The sequence below is a fragment of the Lepidochelys kempii genome, chromosome 14, assembly GCF_965140265.1.
Source record: "Lepidochelys kempii isolate rLepKem1 chromosome 14, rLepKem1.hap2, whole genome shotgun sequence".
Taxonomy (NCBI): Eukaryota; Metazoa; Chordata; order Testudines; family Cheloniidae; genus Lepidochelys; species Lepidochelys kempii.
Window position 1 is genome coordinate 37,108,990 of NC_133269.1, and position 18,422 is coordinate 37,127,411.

General features: G+C 52.2%; 1 pseudogene; it reads left to right on the forward strand.

The window, feature by feature from the left end:
* Positions 1–5,226: 5,226 nt before the first annotated feature.
* LOC140898408 (class I histocompatibility antigen, F10 alpha chain-like) lies at positions 5,227–16,701 on the forward strand (annotated as a pseudogene).
* The last annotated feature ends 1,721 nt before the right edge of the window (positions 16,702–18,422 follow it).

Here is an 18,422-nt window from a genome sequence, read left to right on the forward strand (position 1 = left end):
TGGGCAGAATTCATTTGATTTAATATATCATTTTGACAGATACAATTTATTTTTAAGTATTTTTTATATTTATTTATTTCAACTTTCACAGTTGCACAGTTTTTATCAATTTAAATGTTCAGATTTGTGGGAATTTATGGGGGGGGGTCAGACAATATTTTGGTCACGCAATAATTATTTAATGACAGTAGATACTGAGATTCAACAAGTGAAAACTTTGTAACCATTAAAACACAAATTGTCAGCATCACATGTCAAAATATACTAAGTAAACATCCTTAAATCAAACTCTAATAAGTTCTCATGCAGCATTTTTCTTACTGTCTCTATTTGTAAATTTAAATGATCATCAATGGAAATTTTTTTCATCAGTTTGTGTGTGCAAAGTGAAATCAATGATTACAGACATCTGCTGCTATAATCTAATCCTTCCAAGTCTAGTCATATTAAATCCACTGGCCAAAAACTTGGTTTAGCTGGAATCAATGTTTCAAAGGCCTGATTCTCATTTACACTAACGCTGCTCTGGCTCAGGGTAAAGGGGCCACAGTGTCACCAACACTCATGATTTTATAATAAGTCTTATGATATTTGGTGTGTTTGTTAAAGCCCCAAGCTCCTGGAAGTATGTGATGAGGTGAGACTCTTGGCTTTCATTTCCTAAACAAAGGAAGTTTCTAGCTCTCTTGGTTGCAGAGAAAAACTTAAAAATGTGATTCGAGTGAAGCCTAAAGGTCTGAGAAACCAGAATGCAAATAGAAAGAACTCAACATTTATTATTATTTTTATGTCTCATAAAAGGCAATCACGTAATTCTGGGGGTCCTGACTCATGATTTTTAAAGGTTTGGGAATGGCGGGACTGTGCCACTGAGAATTCAGACCTTAAATCTCTATCCACTACCCATGGAAAGCCCCCTAATTTAGCACAGTTAACAGAAAAGGAAATAGACAAAGACGGCAAGGTGTGGGAATGCACATGGGGACAGGCTGTGGGCCCAAGCAGCAAATGAGCACAGCCCCCACCCCCGGAGTCAGGGATGAACTAAAGAGACAAATTAGAATGTTCATTTTTATGTTTAGGTCCTTCGAGCCTTTGCTGGAGAAGCCAGGCCTGAAAACAGGAACTGATCACTGCCAAGGCAGTAGGGCTGGCAGCATGTAATCAAAAATCTTGAGGTTGGGGGTTGGGGCACGAGAGCTAGAAGAGCAAGAAACTGACCTTTGTTGAAGTGAGCACTGAGGCTCTGTCTACAGTGGCAAGTTTCTGCACAGTAAAACAGCTTTCTGCGGTGAAACTCTGGAGGTGCACACACGGCCAAGCCGCTTTGTGTGCAGAAACTGCGCAGTTGTACCGCTGGGTGAAAACCAGCCCCGATGAGGGGCGTACAGCTTTCTGCTCCAGGGCTACAGTGCCGCAGTGCCAGTGTAGACACCCTGGTCGATTACAGCACTGCGATTGGCCTCTGGGAGGTGTCCCACAACGCCTGTTCTTGCCTCTCTGGTCATCAGTTTGAACTCTACTGTCCTGCCCTCAGGTGACCAACCGTCAGCCCCAACCTCTAAATTCCTTGGGAATTTTGAAAGTCTCCTTCCTGTTTGCTCAGTGATGCAAAGAGGTCTCAGCACCTCTTTGCAAGTGACCAGGCCTACTCCACGCACCAGTCCAGTCTCTGCTCCGCTCCAGCTGTAGGAATTATGATACCTTCGGACGGATATCACGCTTCATGATGGAAAGGGGCCATGACCGGGACACACTGGAATGCAGGGTCAAAGTGAAGGAGCTGTGGAACGCCTACCTCAAGGTGCGGGAGGCAAACTGCTGCTCCGTTGCTGTGCCCACGAGCTGCCGGTACTACACAGATCTGGATATGATACTCGGCGGTGACCTCACCTCCACCGCAGAAACCACCATGGATACTTCGGTGGCTCAGGGGACAATTGAGAGTGGACTGAACCCAGAAGGAGGAAATCGTGGATGGGGATATGGAGGGGAAGGGGGACCCAGAGACAGAGGATGACTTTGTGTTCACAGATGCATGCAGCCAGGAGCTCATCTCTACCCAGGAGGAGGCTAGCCAGTCACAGCAGTCGGAGTTTGGCAAAGCGGAAACAGGACAGGAGGCCCCTGGTAAGTGGCTTTGATTTTGGGAATCGCTGAAGTGAGTTGTTGGAGGGGAGGAGGGCTGGAGAAGGCCAGCTTGTGTCTGTGCGCTGAGCTTGCGGGAGGGATATGCAGAAGGCTGCCTTGCGTCTGTGCGATGCGCTTACCACCACATGCCTAGGAAAAGCGGCAGAACGGTGTTGATGGACTCCCACACTTCATGGGAATCTGCCTCAGAGATCTCCATGAAACTCTCATGGAGTAATACTGGGCAATCCACTGCCACAGATTCTTTGGCAGAGCTGCTTTGTTTCTTGCCCCATTAAGGGTAATGTTCCCGCACCACTCAGCCATCGCTGGGCGGGGAGGGGACTGTTGCTGCACATAGGCGAGCCGCATAAGGGCCAGGGCAGAAGCCACAGGGTTGGAGAAGACCCTCCCTTGATTCCCTGCTCACCCTCAGCAGCGAGATATCTTTCATAATGAACACAGGCTGTGGAAAATGTGAGGACAGTAATGATTGTAATGCTGCCCGCCCTACAGTGCTGGCTCTCCCCAAGAGCCACGTGTCCAGTGCACATTAGTGTCCTGGAACATTGAATTCCCCTGTGGTTACTCACCATTTTAGGGGTCTTGTGGCTCATGTGTACTTGCCTGGGATCAGCCAGTTAGGGATAGGTATTTGAATAGAAGTTGTGTTTTAAAACACTGATTCAGTGCTCTCTGTGTTGCAAACAATAGTGCATCTGTACAATGTTGCATTTTGGCTTCACAGATCTGACCTTGAGAGCCCAGCCTCCCTCTTTGTTATCACCAGCTCAATGGCTGCACAGGGTTAGAAAGTGGCCACGAAAAACTAGAGAGGACTTTCCCCATGAAGTTATGCAGCACTCCGCGGTCAAAAAACAAGAATTGAAGGAGTGGCGGGACAGCAAGTGCCCCCCTCTCCCAACACTGCCAATGCACTCTTATCAACATCCTGGCTCCAGTCCTACCCACTGCATTCCGTACCTGCCCCCTCACAGTCCACCCTGAGGACACCCAGTACCCACTGCACTTAACACCCATTACTCTGCAGTTTAGCTCTGCTGAAGTACAGTACCTGCTGCACTCTACTCCAGTGGACAAGGCTGCATATGATTCCTGGACATACACAAATCTTTAACTGACCCGGGACCCCACCTCCTCCTGGGACCTTCACTTCCCCCATCCCCTACAGTGCTGATAAGGCTTTTGGTTGTCTCTCTCCTCTGATTGCTATTGTTTAATAAAAGAATAGTTTTGGTTTGAAAACAATCTTTATTCTACTAACTGAAAGCAAACATAGCCCTGCAAAGCAACAGGCAATTTTATTAAACCATCACAGTGCATCGTCCACACCAATCCAAATTACCTACTAGCATTACAAGCATTGAACTCTTGAGCATAGCAACAGACATTATTAGCTTTCAGCTTAAAATTGCTATCTCGAGTCATCCCTGATCCTTATGGCTCCATGCTGTGCCCCTCTAATAGCCCTGGTGTCTGGATGTTCAAATTCAGCTGCCAGGCACTGAGCCTCAGTGGTCCAGCCCTAAGTGCAGCTTTCACCCTTCCCTTCACAAATATTATGAAGCATACAGCACACGGCTATAAGCGTAGGAATATTGTCATTGGCTAGGTCCAGTCTCCCATATAGGCAGCGCCAGCGGCCTTTAAATGGCCAAAAGCACTCTCAACAGTCATTCTGCACTTGCTCAGTCTGTTGTTGTACCACTCCTTGCTGCTGTCAAGATTCCCTGTGTATGGCTTCACAAGCCACGGCATAAAGGGGTAGGCAGGCTCTCTCAGGATCACAATGGAGATTTCGACTTCCCCATGGTGATCTTCTGGTCTAGGAAGAAAGTCCCTACTTGCAGCTTCCGGAACAAGCCAGTGTGCTTTTCAGTCTAACCAGGAGAAATGTGAGGATGTCTGGGAATGAGACAATCTCACTCCAAAGGGGAAGCTCAGGGTCAATCTAGACTAGAAAAAGAGATGGAGACACAAAGGAGACACACTAGCTAATCCCAACCACTTTTTCTGCCCTAGATAGACACTCGGAGATTGATATTATCCCTCCCCATTTATTCCCTCTCTGGAAGACACAGTTTTGTCTCAGGTCACCCCGCAAGCTGCTGGCAGAGTTGGGAACAGAGTTTAGATCTCCGGAGTCCCAGGCCAGTGCTCTATCCACTAGGCAACACTGCTTCCCTCTCAGAGGCTGATGCTGCAGTAGCAGAGGTGGGAAATCCAGACTTCCAATGAAAGGCCCTGTGGGAATCAGTCTCTGCTAATGGTGCTGTTTGAATGCAGAGGGGGCAGGGAGAAGGAGCAGAGCGGGAGAGTGATGAGAGGGAGCACCTCTCTACCCCTGTGCTCTCCCTCGCCTCTTATCTCATGATCCCCAAACACTCGATAGCCCCAGCACCCAGCTCCCCATTTCCCAGCTCCACCAGCCTCGACCATTCAATACCCAGTTTCCTCCCCCTAACCCATCACCCTGGTCCCTTAATGTTTGATCCCCCAGAGCCCAGCGCCCTGGGAGATTTGGGGACGGGAGGAGTTACCAGCTGCCAGGGACACTCACTCTTCATGGAACAGCCCCAGGTAAGTGGGGGAGCCCAGCCCAGGGCTGGTAGAAAATGGGGGATGGGGACAAGTGTCTAGAGTGAAGGCCCAAGTGTCGTTCTCCTCATCTCCATGGCAGGGGGATCCCGGCTGGGAGTGGAAGGGAGAGGGGGGAACTTCAGTCAGGCAGAGGGAGCATCTGAGGAGTTTCTCTCTCTCACTTCCCCGCCCTGTGGCCCATCAGCAACCAGGGCTGCAGGAGGGAGGAGGGGCTTCTCCTCCTCTGCCTGGGGTTTGCTTAGACCAGGAAGAGCCAGAGAGTCACTTACTAGCTGCTGCTTGGCTGCTGCTGGATCCTCACCGCAGTGATGGGCAGCTGGATCCTTGGGAGCCAAATGCCCCTGATGTGTTTGGGAACGAGGAAATGGATTTGTCACCATGGCCAGCCCCAGTCAGGGCCCTGAGAGAATTTCCCTACTGTGTGGAGGAGTCTCTGATGTCCAATGTGGTGTTTGTAGAACTTGGAGCATTTTCCATGCTGAGAACATCTGAGAGGATTTGCGGATGCCTGATACTCCGGGAGCACCAAATGAAGCTTCCCCCACATTCAAGGCCTCTGTGTTGTGTGGCTCACTGAAGTGTGAAGTCAAATTGAATCTTTTCCTTCGATCAAGCTATTCCTAGGGTCTCTCAGCTTTGTGGATTCTCTGATGTTTGGTAAGCTCTGAGCTCTTATTGAAACTTTTCCCACAGTCTAGGCATTTATAACGTCTCTCTCCTGTGTGGATTTTCCCGTGTTTAGTAAGGTATGAGCACAGACTGAAAGTTTTCCCACTCTCCAAGCATTTATGGGTTTTCTCTCCCGTGCGGCTTTTCTGATATTTATTTAGGGCTGATTTCAATTTGAAACTTTTCCCACACTCAGGGCATTTGTAGGGTCTTTCTCCTGTGTGGATTCTCATATGTGTAGAAAGGGCTGATCATGCGATAAAGCCTTTCCCACACTCAAGGCATCCATAGGGTCTCTCTCCTGTGTGGATTCTCTTATGTTCAATAAGGTTTGAGTTCAGAATAAAACTTTTCCCACACTCAAGGCATTTAAAGGGTCTCTCTCCTGTGTGCACTCGCTGGTGTCCAGTAAGTTGTGACTTTTGAATGAAGCCTTTCCCATATCCAAGCATTTATGGGGTTTCTCTCCTGTGTGAGTTTTCTGATGTGTATTAACGGTTGATTTCAAACTTAAACTTTTTCCACATTCAAGGCATTTATAGGATCTTTCACCTGTGTGGATTCTTCCATTTTTAGAATGGGATGAACATTCGATAAAAATTCCCCACACTCGTGGCATTTATAGGGTCTCTCTCCCATGTGGATTCGTCCATGTTGAATAAGGGATGAACTTTTGCTTAAACTTATTCCACACTCAAGGTATTTATAGGGTTTCTCTCCTGTGTGCAGTATTGGGTGCTTAATAAAGTTTAACTTCTCATTTAAGCTTTTCCCACAGTCTAAGCATTTATAGGACTTCTCTCCTGTGTGGGTTCTCCAGTGTGTAATATAGTTTGCACTGAATTGGAATCTTTTCCCACAGTCAAGACATTTCTAGGGTTTCTCTTCATTGTGACTTGACAGCTGGAGAGATGGGGTGAATTAGCATATCCATTACATTTCTGACTCCCTTGTTCCCTTGAATGGCATATGGAGAGGCAAGTCTCTCTCACACTGGAGCTGTGCACTACCCGACCCTCCCAACCTAATACAACTGACCAGGGAAGAACCTGACCAGATTCAGACAGGCAGACCCCATGGCTTCTAATAGGTGAGGAAACAGGAATCCTTTACCCAGCGAGGTCACCGTCTCATAGTTCTCCTGCATGACGTCCCGGTGGAGGGCTCTCTGACCGGAGTCCAGCAGAGCCCCCTGCCCCCGGGTTTAGGTGGGGTTTAGGGGAAGAAGTGGGGCGGGGGAAGGTCCCCGCGCTCCTGCAGCAGGCTCTGTTTTTCAGGAAGTTGACAACCCTAGAGAGCGATTCCAGCCCCGCTCTGCTTGCGCTCTGCTGGGCTCAACCAGCCGGTCTCCTCTGCGCAGCCAGACTCTGCCGCCACCCAGCCGCCCTGCACCTGCCCGCTTGCAGCCAGCCCAGGGGACATGGGGCGCGGCCCCACAGTTAACCTGGCACAGCCACTTCTGCCCGGATACCGATGACGAACGGCCGCTGCCTGCGTGCTGATTGGAGGCTGGGGCAAAGGGCTAGGAGGACAGGGTGGCCGTGGGTCCGCTGGGCGATCGCACCTGCTCCCCAGCTGGCAGTGAGTAGAGGTGGGCTTGGGGGGCCGCTGTAAGACACCGCGCGTCTCACTCTCAACGCCGGGATGCGCAGCCTGGGCCGCTTCCGCGGGGGGGAAGAGACTGGGGTCCCGGGGGTCCCGCAGGGCCCGCTGCCATAATAGCAGGCGCGCCCTAGAAGAGCCCCACTGCCAAGCCCCCCTCCCTGCAGGCCTGGCCTGTGTGGCCCCTGGGAAGGGGCGTGTGCGCACATTTCCGTCCGTCCCCCCCATACACTCACACGCCCAAAGCTCTTGGTCTTCGGATTTTATTTCGTGTGAGTTTTCCTGGGAGTTTATCCGTGTCACATACAAAAGGGGGTGAAAACCAGTGCCAAATACAGACTTCCCACCTTCTGGGTCAGTATTGGGGTGAGGACTGGGGGGGACGGGGGGAAAGCAACAAAGGGGGAAATCTGAGTATTGAAAGTCAAAGGAGCCTCATACGGTGGGTTATTTCATGATCTGCATTGAGGGGTATAAAGAAAAGGAGGACTTGTGGCACCTTAGAGACTAACCAATTTATTTGAGCATAAGCTTTCCTCAGCTACAGCTCACTTCATCGGATGCATAAAGTGGAAGATACAGTGAGGATGTTTTTATACACACAGATCATGAAAAAATGGCTGATTATCACTAGAAAAGGTTTTCTCTCCCCCCCCACCCCACTCTCCTGCTGGTAATAGCTTATGTAAAGTGATCACTCTCCTTACAATGTGTATGATAATCAAGGTGGGCCATTTCCAGCACAAATCCAGGTTTTCTCCCCCGCCCCCAACACCCCTCCCCCCCCAAAAAACACTCTCCTGTTGGTAATAGCTTATCTAAAGTGATGATTCTCCTTACAATGTGTATGATAATCGAGGTGGGCCATTTCCAGCACAAATCCAGGGTTTAACAAGAACGTCTGGGGGGGGCGAGGGGGGGAACAAGGGGAAATAAGTTACCTTGCATAATGACTTAGCCACTCCCAGTCTCTATTCAAGCCTAAGTTAATTGCATTCAAGCCTAAGTTAATTGCAAATGAATTGCAAATTGGATACAATTAACTTAGGCTTGAATAGAGACTGGGAGTGGCTAAGTCATTATGCAAGGTAACCTATTTCCCCTTGTTTCCCCGCCCCCCCCCCCAGATGTTCTTGTTAAACCCTGGATTTGTGCTGGAAATGGCCCACCTCGATTATCATACACATTGTAAGGAGAGTCATCACTTTAGATAAGCTATTACCAGCAGGAGAGTGGGGTGGGGGGAGAGAAAACCTTTTGTAGTGATAATCACCCATTTTTTCATGGTTTGTGTGTATAAAAACATCTTCTGTATTTTCCATAGTATGCATCCGATGAAGTGAGCTGTAGTTCACAAAAGCTTATGCTCAAATAAATTGGTTAGTCTCTAAGGTGCCACAAGTCCTCCTTTTCTTTTTGCAAATACAGACTAACACGACTGTTACTCTGAAACCTGTCATTGAGGGGTATGTACATGTAGGGGTGTGTGTGTGTGTTCAGGACCCGCCTTAGGGGAAATGGCGCCCTGGGCAAACTTGTATTTGGTGCCCCCGGCTCCCTGAGCCCCCAACCCCTGCACTGTGCCCCCTTCACCCCTAACGCCCCTCCTGCACCCACGTGGGGAACCTGATCTGGATGCATGGAGCGGCTGGCATTGCTGCTCACTCCCCCACTCAAACACTGCTTCTCCACGCACCCCTAGGGGGCTGTGAGGCGGGGAGCAAAGAGCGACATCAGGGCTCTCTGCATCCAGGTCACTTTTCCCCATCTGGGCTGTGTCAGCACAGGAAAGCAACAGCTCCTGGTGCCTCACAGCACAGCCCCCGGGGGGGAACGGAGGGGAGAAAGTGACCTGGATGCATGGAGCACTTGGTATTGCTCTCCCACAGCCCCCTAGGGGCACGGAGAAACATATGGAGTGGGGGAAGCAGTATCTGTGCATCACCACTCATGCTCCCCCATGTTCTTCGCTGGGAGAAATCTGGGTGCCAGCCGCGTAGCCAGGTGGAGGGAATGGGGGGAGCCATCCAATAAAGAAGGCACCACCCACTGCGGCGCTCCCTCGCTCACACCGGGTGTCTTCGGCGGCACCGACGGTCCCGCCGCCGGGTGAGTAAAAGCGCCGCAGCGGGAAAATTTCCTCAAGAGGGGAAAGTTTAAAAGGCGCCAAGACATTGACCAGGCACCACTTGTGCTCAGTGGGGGAGCGGCCGCTGCCCCGCTCCCCCCACCCCAGCTACGCTACTGCTGGGCGCCCCCCTCAGTGCTCCCCTGCCAGCTGGGAGCAGTTTCTGACTCTTCTCCGGCAGCCTGCACCTCTGCGCTGCTGCACAGCAGCCCTGGCCCACCTGCGCCCCCGGACAGTCACCCAGGTGCCCCACCCCTAAGGCCGGCCCTGGTTTCCGTGCGCGTGTGTTTGTATCTTCCTCTCCATTGCTGGACGTTAACAGACAGCCTCGCCTTTACACTTAGACTAATCTATTGTTAGCAGAAACACATCGACCCACTGTCACGGGCTGGATTTTCTTGCCCTAATCAGTACTTCTGTGCACCTCAGTGAGCCAAAATTTGGGTGAAAATTGGTAAACACCAAATAACGCCCTACGTGTGGCACACGGGCCACAGACGCCCCAGGTTCCGCTGTAAGCAGTTTGCCCATCCGCCCCTCCCATCCTCAGGGCATTTGGCCATGTGAGGAGCTCTACAGGGGGCAGTTAGCCCCCCCCCCCCCCGCCAACTGACTTCCCTAATCAAGCCGCCGACTTTCAGAGGCGCAGGCTGAGAGATCATCCTTCCTGATTCCCCCTCGGCACAGTGCCGTGTGAGTTACTGATGGATCCCAGCTTGTCCCTTGCCCAGGATGGGGTTGAGGGAGGGAAGTCTGCTGGTCCCCACTGGGTGACCCTCTTGTCCCCTGAGCAAGGGAGGAAGCCTCTGGTTAACTCAGCCTCTCCCCTGTTACTTTAGGGCGCCACAGCCTGGATATACTAGTCACAGGAGTCATTGACAAAGAGAGGACCAATCAGTACCTCATGATCACCAAGCTGGATGATGTTAAGATGGCGTAATACAGCAGCGACACGCGAGAGGTCAGAACCACCCAGGAGTGGGTGGCTCAGGCCGTGGGCTCTGACTATCTCCAGGAAAAGACCCAGAAGTTCTGGAGGTACGAGGAGGGCTCTAAAGGTCAGACCAGATGGTGGATGCAGCTGCACAACCAGACGGGCGGTGAGTGTCTGAGAGGTATTGTTATGAATGGACACAAGAGAGCTGCCCGCTCAGAATCACTCCCATTGGGGGATCGGAGCCTCGCTGCCCACACCAGAGCTGGCTGGAAAAAGGAATTTTCTTCCCACAGAAAATTTGGTATTCCCAGAAGTGTTTTCATTCCCGATCGGAAGGAAAAGTCAGAAATGGGAGGTTTCCCTGGGAAGGAAATTTTTCAGAGATTCCATCTTGGGAGAATCCCTGGCAGAGATCCGGGCAGCCGTGGGATCTTCCCTTTCAATTTTCCCAACACAAAACCAATGTTTTCTGGCAAAATTGCAACTTTCTCACAAAAAATTATAATTGTGCAGATACAGCCTTTTCCAAGGCTAAACGTGAAAGGAACCATTAGGAAAGGGATAGAAAATAAAGCCGAAAATACCATAATGCCTCAGTATAAATCAGTTGTATGCCCATGCCTAGAATATTGTGTGCAGCTGTGGTCACCCCAACTCAAAAAGCGTAGAATTGAACTGGAAATGCTTCAGAGAAGAGCAACAAAGATGATCAAGGGTATGGAATGGCTTCCAGGTGACTAAAAAGATTAGGGCTGATGAGTTTAGAAAAGGGATGAGTAAGGGGAGATATGATAGAGGTCTATAAAATCATGACGGGAGAAAGTGAATAGAAAAGAGTTCTTTACCTTTTCCCATAATAAAAAACAGGGGTCACCCGATTAAATTAATAGGTAGCAGGTCTAATGCAAACAAGACTAAGTACTTTTTCACACGACACACAGTCAGCCTGTGGAACTCCTTGCCAGGGGATGTTGTGAAAGCAAAAGTATAACTGGGTTGAAAAAAGAACTAGATGAGTTCCTGGAAGATAGGATCCATCAATGGCTAGTAGCCAGGACGGGCAGGGATGCAACCCTATGCTTGGGGCGACCCTAAGCCTTCAACTATCGGAAGCTGGGAGGGGAAGGCAGGGGTGGATCACTCCAAAGTTGCCTTGTTCTGAAAACTTTCCTTGAATCTCTGGTATTGGCTACAATTGGAGACCTTGGTCTTGCCCAGTATGGCACCTCTTATGTTTAAGGCTACGATTTAGTCATGGGTATTTTTAGTAAAATCGTGGACAGATCACGGGCAGTAAACAAAAATTCATGGCCCGTGACTTGTCCATGACTTACACTATAAATACCCCTGACTAAATCTTGGGGCGGAGGGGTGCTGCTGGTGCGGGGGATGGAGCCAGCAGCACGGGCTGCTGGGGGCCACTGAGCAGCTGCTGCTCCAGCCATTCCCAGGACTGCTGCAGCTGGTCCCGGGGCTGCCCGAGCAGCTGGCTGCAGAGCCACTCCAGCAGCGCCCGGTGTGGCTGTCCCTGGGGCCCCAGACCCAGCTGCTTGGGCAGCCCTGGGGTCAGCCACACTGGCCACTGTAGAAGTCACAGAAGTTGCGGAAAGTCACGGATTCCATGACTTTCCGTGGCAGACACGGAGCCCTATGCTCACTATTGGAGAGACGCCAGGAGCTGAGTAACTGTCCGGCAGGATTCCAACACTTCAGTCCTTCTCATGGTTCTGCTCTGAACCCTCCTGCTTCTCAGCGTCCTCTGGAACTGGTCGCTCGCTCAGCACCGGTCAGAGATGGGTGTCACTGACCCCACCCCACCCTATGGACACGTTTCCCAGATCTCAGTGCCCGGTCTGAGCTCTCTCCCTCCCCCGCCTCCAGGGTTTCACACCGAGCAGGTTGACGTGGGCTGCGCTCTGAGCGGCCAGGCCCTCGTGGACCCCCGAGGTTCCAGTACGCCTACGATGGGAGGGACTTCATCAGCTTTGACGACCAGACAGGGACGTGGGTCGCGGCCGAGCAGTCGGCCTTCCCTCAGAAGCAGAGCTGGGAGACGGGCAAGACGTGGACTCAGTACATCTGGTGGTACCTGAAACAAAAGTGTCTGGACACCCTGCAGAGCCCGGTGCAGCAGGGGAGTGGGGTCCTGCGGCAGCAGGGTGAGTGAGCCTGCAAGGAGCTAGCATGGGGTGCGGGAGGGGCACAGTCACACCAATGGGACTTAGGTACAGAGGTGCCGACTTCCCAATGCTCCAGGGGATGCTCGACCCCCACTCTGCCCCAGGCCCTCCCCCCACTCCACCGCTTCCTGCCCCACCTCTTCCCACACCCGCTCCGCCCCCCACTCCAACCCCTCTGCCTCTCCCCACCCTGATCTGCCCCCTTCCCCCTCGTGTGCCGCCCCCTCCCCCTCCCCCTGTGAGCCTCCTGCATGACACAGAACAGCTGACTGTGGCGGGCCGAGACGGCGTTGCGGGGGAGGGGAGGCGCTGATCGGGAGGGCTGCTGGTGGGTGCTGAGCACCCACCATGTTTTTTCCTGTCGGTGCTCCAGCCCCGGAGCACCCACGGAGCCGACACCTATGCTTGGGTATCTCCGGAAAGGGTGGTGTGGCTGGGCAGAGGGACTGTGATGAAGCGCGCCTGTGTTCTATTCCAGCTCTGTCCCTGGCCTGCTGGGTCACCCTGGGCCAGTCACAACCCCTCTCTGTGCCTCAGTTTCCTCATCTGTATAATGGGGATAAAGAAGCTGACCATTTTTTATAAAGTGCCTGGAGATGGAGCAATGGCGAGCTTGCCGAGAACTGCGGGTTGTTCTCAGTTGTTACCAGTGCAGACAGATTATTAGCTGGTGCTAGCAGTTCTGGCTGCCTGGGCGCCTCCATTCTGCAAGCCCTTTCCTATTGGCTTCCAGCTCCCTCCAACGTCTCCTTTTTGGGCTGAACCGTTTCAGCCCTGGGTTGTGAGTTGATTAATTTTGGCAAGTTTGAGCCGGAAAAGGCCCAGCCGTCTGTGCGTGTGAAGGCAGCAGACTGGGAATGGGGCGGGGGATGCATTTTGTCATTCGACAAAGAAAAAACACTTGCCTTGAGCTTCTTTTGCCCAGCGCTAGCACCTCCTCAGTCGAGGGCAGAGGCGTGGAAAGGGCCAGGGACTCGGGGCAGTGTGGCAGCGGGATTGAAGTGCCCGAGGATGCAGAGAGGGGCCTGCTGGGATTTCCAAAGGGAGGCGCCTGACTCCCTGTGAAATCACCGGGGTTAGGCACCGAGGGGGGTTGGAAATCCAACTGGCCCTTAGCCCCTTAAATCGCACATGCGTGTTTGGAGGGCCCAGTGAAAACCTGCCTGGATGTAGCTGGGTTACAGTGCAGGAGCGTGCGCAGTGAAGGAGACCTGGGCCCAGGCTTCTGCTGGTACCTACCCAGTTCAGCTACACCAATATGAGAAAGGATTAGAACAGAGGGGATTGACACCAGATTAACTAACTCCATTTACAAATCAGTGTAAATGGGTGCAGACCAGGTCTCTCTCACATGTGAATACTACCTGAATTCAAACTGGAACAGGTGCAGAGAAGGGCTACTAGGATGATCTGAGGAATGGAGAGCCTACCTTATGAGAGGAGACTCAAAGAGGTTGGCTTGTTGAGCCTAATCAAGGAGCGTATGATGGGTCCACCTACGATGGTGTGTGGCCCATTGGTGACTGCCAGTAGCAAAAATCCCCAATGACCAGAGACAGGACATTAGATGGGGAGGGCTATGAGTTGCTACAGAGAATTCTTTCCCAGGTATCTGGCTGGTGGGTCTCACCCACATACTCAGGGTCTAATTGATCACCAGATTTGGGGTCAGGAAGGAATTTTCCGCTGGCTCAGACTGGCAGAGACCTTGGGGGGTGGGGTTGTTGCCTTCCTCTGCAGCATGGGGCATGAGACACTGCTGCTTTAAACTAGTGTCAATGGTGAATTCTCTGTAACTTGAAATCTTTAAATCACGATTTGAGGACTCCAGTCGCTCAGGCAGAGGTTAGGGATCTGTTGCAGGAGCAGGTGGGTGAGGTTCTGTGGCCTGCAATGTGCAGGAGGTCCGACTAGATGACCACAATGGTCTCTTCTGGCCTTAGTCTATCAGACACGCTGCAGGGCCTTTACCTGTTCTGTTACATGGTCCCAGCCCCCGGCGTCTGGCTAACGCCCTGTGTCTCCTCCCAGTGCCCCCCAAGGTCTCAGTTTCCTGCAGAGACGCCCCCGACGGCTCCATCATCCTCTCCTGCCACACCAGGGGTTCTTACCCACGTCCCATCCACATCTCCTGGATGCGGGATGGAAAAGACATCCTGGTGGAGAAAGAGTCCAGCGGGATCCTGCCCAACGCTGACAGCACCTACTACATGCAGTCGTCTCTTGAGATCTCCCTGCAGGAGGAGGACAGGCACCGCTATGCCTGCCGGGTAGAGCACAGCAGCCTGGCAGAGCCTGCGCTTGTCTGGGGTAAGGGTGGGGCGAATGGTGGGGGCACAGCCCTCTTGGAGTTTCAGAGATGGGGTGAGCCCCTGTAGCAGAAGGGTCAATATCCCTGCCCATCATCAGTGTGAACTCTTCTAGTCTGGGGATTTGTGTGACCCACAGAAATGGCCGATCCCTCAGAGAATCTGATTTTCTGGCCATGGTGGCATCCAGTGACGGTGAGTTCCATAGGCTGATGTTATTACAAGTGAAAGGCCCAGCTACTGTGTGGTGTGTATGGCTGGCAGTGCCCGGCAGAGTGCTTGGTCTTGTGCCCCATCCCTGTTCACCTCCTGCCTCGGACTTTCCTCTCCTCTGGAGGCCAGGTCTCTGCATAGGCCCTTGGGGAGAGGTTCAAGGCAAAAGCCTGTGGCTGACCCAGGAGGATGGACCAGTGGATGCTCCCCTCGCTGACCTGAGTCCTTCTCCATCCCACAGCCCCTGGGAAGAAGGGCCCCCTGCCCCTCTGGGTCCTGGCCTCCATCACCCTGGCTGCGCTGGTTCTGGCTGGAGCCATAGGAGCCAGCGTTACCCTGTAGAGGAGAAAATCAGCAGGTAACAGCTGCTCCCTGTGAAGCTGGGATGTATGCGGGGGGAGGGCTCGGGAATGGGGTGGCCCAGCTAGCCAAGGATGAATGGGTCCTCCCACCTCCAAGGAGAGGTGGGGCAGCGCTAATCACAGTAGCCTGGTCCTGCTGGGGGCAGAGTGGGCTCTGTTGTTGACTGGGCATCTTATTGTGCGGGGGGTCACTGGGGTAGGGCTGGCCTCGGCGAGGTGCAGTCGGGGTCACGGGGAGCCTTGTGTCTGGGGAAGGGGGAGTCAGGGTCACCATGGGGGAGGGGTTACCCTGCTCCCCTGCACTGATCCTCATTCTCTGCTTGTGTTTCAGGCCCATGGAGACCTAGCTACGCTCTGGCAGCCAGTGAGTAAATCTGGGGTACAGGGCCCAGATGCCCCAGTGCATCATAGTGGGAGGGGAGTAGTGACTGGAGATGAGCACCGATTGCTGTTTACTCTAGGCCTGACAATTCCTGGGCCTGTGGAAATCTGTGGGGCCATCCCCAGCCATCACCCTTCCCCGGCTCCCCTGGAATCTCTGACACACGCGCTGCCTTCGCTCAAAACCCGGGGAACCCCAAAGAGCGGAAACAGCATCCAAAGGTCACCCCCCAGAGCAAACCTTGGCCAGCATCCCAGCATGCACTCTGGGGACAGGAGTGCAGGCCTGTACCTGGAGCCCCGGGAGATGGTGCGTAGGGTTGTTATGCTCTTTCCTGGAGGCCTGCCCATTGTCAGGATCAGGGGTTTCTGTGCAGAGCTTAGTTTGGGGTCCATGAGGGGGCATAGCGGGAGGAAACCCACAGCTGAATTCCCATCCTCCTTCCCTAGCTGGGGTTCCCAACAGGTAAAGCCACCTCTAAACAAGTGTTTTCTCTCTCTGTACCGCAGCAAAAATTGGAGAAGTTTCTGCTTCCAGCTCTTCATCGGGAACAGACATCCAGAGCATGGGAGCCCGGAGCTATGTTCAGAGTGGCCCTGGCCATCCAGTGAGGAATTATGGGATGCCACCTCCATCTGTGAGGCAAATGGGCCCGCTTGAAAAAACTGAATGCAAAAATTGTGGTTTGTAGGAAGAAGACCCTTTGCTCTCATCGAGCTCCAGTCTGAGATGCCACCAGCTTTTCTGACACACAAAAATTTGCTCCAAACTGAGCCACTGAGCCTCCAGATATCAGACGGTGGTTTGTTAGCATCTCTGGGTGGAGCAGGACTTGCAGAAAGATGAGGATCTATCCCTCTCTGGCTGTGGCTGAGGGGATGTGGAATGGGTTTTTCCCTATTTCTTTTCCAGTTCCAACTTTTTGCTGGCTTTTCATTTTTAAGAAATGATTTCTGGGGACTGACACACGACCTCCAATGTCTCAGATACCTACAGACCTGTGGACTGTGTGGATTTTTGGGTAACAAAGTTTGATGATATGGGTTCCCCTATCACAGTAGTGCTACCTCTCCCTTTCCTCATGCTCCGGTCCAGGGGCAGCACGTTATGACAGACGGGGGCATTCCTGTCACCATTTGCTACGAGTGTGACATTTCTATTTTAAATTTGGACACAAATAAAGTACCTTTGTGATTGGAAAACGCGTTCTACAGCATTAAACCTCGGGGCAAGTGTAGTAACTTCTTGCTTAACGTTGTAGTTATGTTCCTGAAAAATGCGACTGTAAGCGAAATGATGTTAAGCGAATCCAGTTTCTCCATAAGAATGAATGTAAAGGGGGGGGGGAGGGGAGGTTCCAGGGAAATTATTTTCACCAGACAAAAGACTGTACACACACACACACACACACACACACAAACACACACACACACTATAAGTTTTAAACAAACAATTTAATACTGTTCACAGCTACGATGGTTGTGAAGCTTGGTTGAGGTGGTGAAGTTAGAGGGTGGAGGAGGAAGGGATATTTCCCAGGGAATGCCTTACTGCTAAATGATGAACTAACACTCGGCTGAGCCCTCAAGGGTTAACACATTGCTGTTAATGTAGCCTCACACTCTACAAGGCAGCACCAATGGAGGGAAGGGAGACAGCATGGCAGACAGAGACGGGGGGGGGGGGGGGGGGGGTGTGTGTGTGTGTGTGTGTGTGTGTGTGTGTGTGTGTGTGTGTGTGTGTGTGTGTGTGTGTGTGTGTGTGTGTGTGTGTGTGTGTGTGTGTGTGTGTGTGTGTGTGTGTGTGTGTGTGTGTGTGTGTGTGTGTGTGTGTGTGTGTGTGTGTGTGAGAGAGAGAGAGAGAGAGAGAGAGAGAGAGAGAGAGAGAGAGAGAGAGAGAGAGAGAGAGAGAGAGATGCACTTTGCCCCTTTAAGTACTCTGACCCCACTCTAAGTACATTGCCTTTTTAAGAAGATCGGCAGGTTGAGATGGGAGCTGCAGCCAGGAAGCTCTCTCCATCCTGAGCCCTGTCGTGTCTCCCCCACCACCACACACCCATTCTATGGAGATGGGGTAAGTGGGGTGCAGGGGGCAGAGGGACACCCGGACATTAGTCCCCCTCCCCTCCCTCAGCACAGCAAGCAGGAGGCTCTGGGGAGCAGCTCCAAGGCAGAGGGCAGGAGCAGCATATGGCAGTGGCAGGAGGGACAGCTGAACTGCTGGCAATTGATAGCCTGCTGGGCGGCTGCCACACTGGGAACTTAGGGGAACAGGGAGCTGATAGGGGGGCTGCCGGTCCACCCTGGTTCCAAGCCCCCACCAGCTAGCTGCAACGGGCTGCTCTTCCTGCAAGCAGTGGACAAAGCAGGCAGCTGCCAAAGGAGGTTATAAGGGAGCATTGCACAACTTTAAACGAGCATGTTCTCTAATTGATCAGCAAGGTAACAACATAACATTAACAATCTGCTTTACAAGGCTGCTTGCTGGGTCTGGCAGGAAATGAAACTTACCCTGTTACACTGTCTGCAAAAAGCCATGGCTGCAGCCGTGAATCCTTTGAAGAGCCTCGGAGAGGAAGCTACTTGCTCCATCTGTCTGAGGTTTTTTTTTTAAGGATCCCGTGTTTTTAGATTGCGGGCACAGTTTCTGCCAAGCCTGCATCACTGAGTTCTGGGAGTGACCGAATACAGACATCTCCTGCCCTCAGTGCAGTGAGACCTTTCCCCAGAGGACCCTAAGGCGGGACAGACAACTGGGGAACTTTGTAGAAATAGCCAAGCAGCTGAATGTCCCAGCAGCAGCAGCAGGAGGAGATTTGTGCAATGTGCACCAGGAGCCTTTCAAACTCTTCTGTAAACAGGACCAAATGCTCATCTGTGTGATCTGCA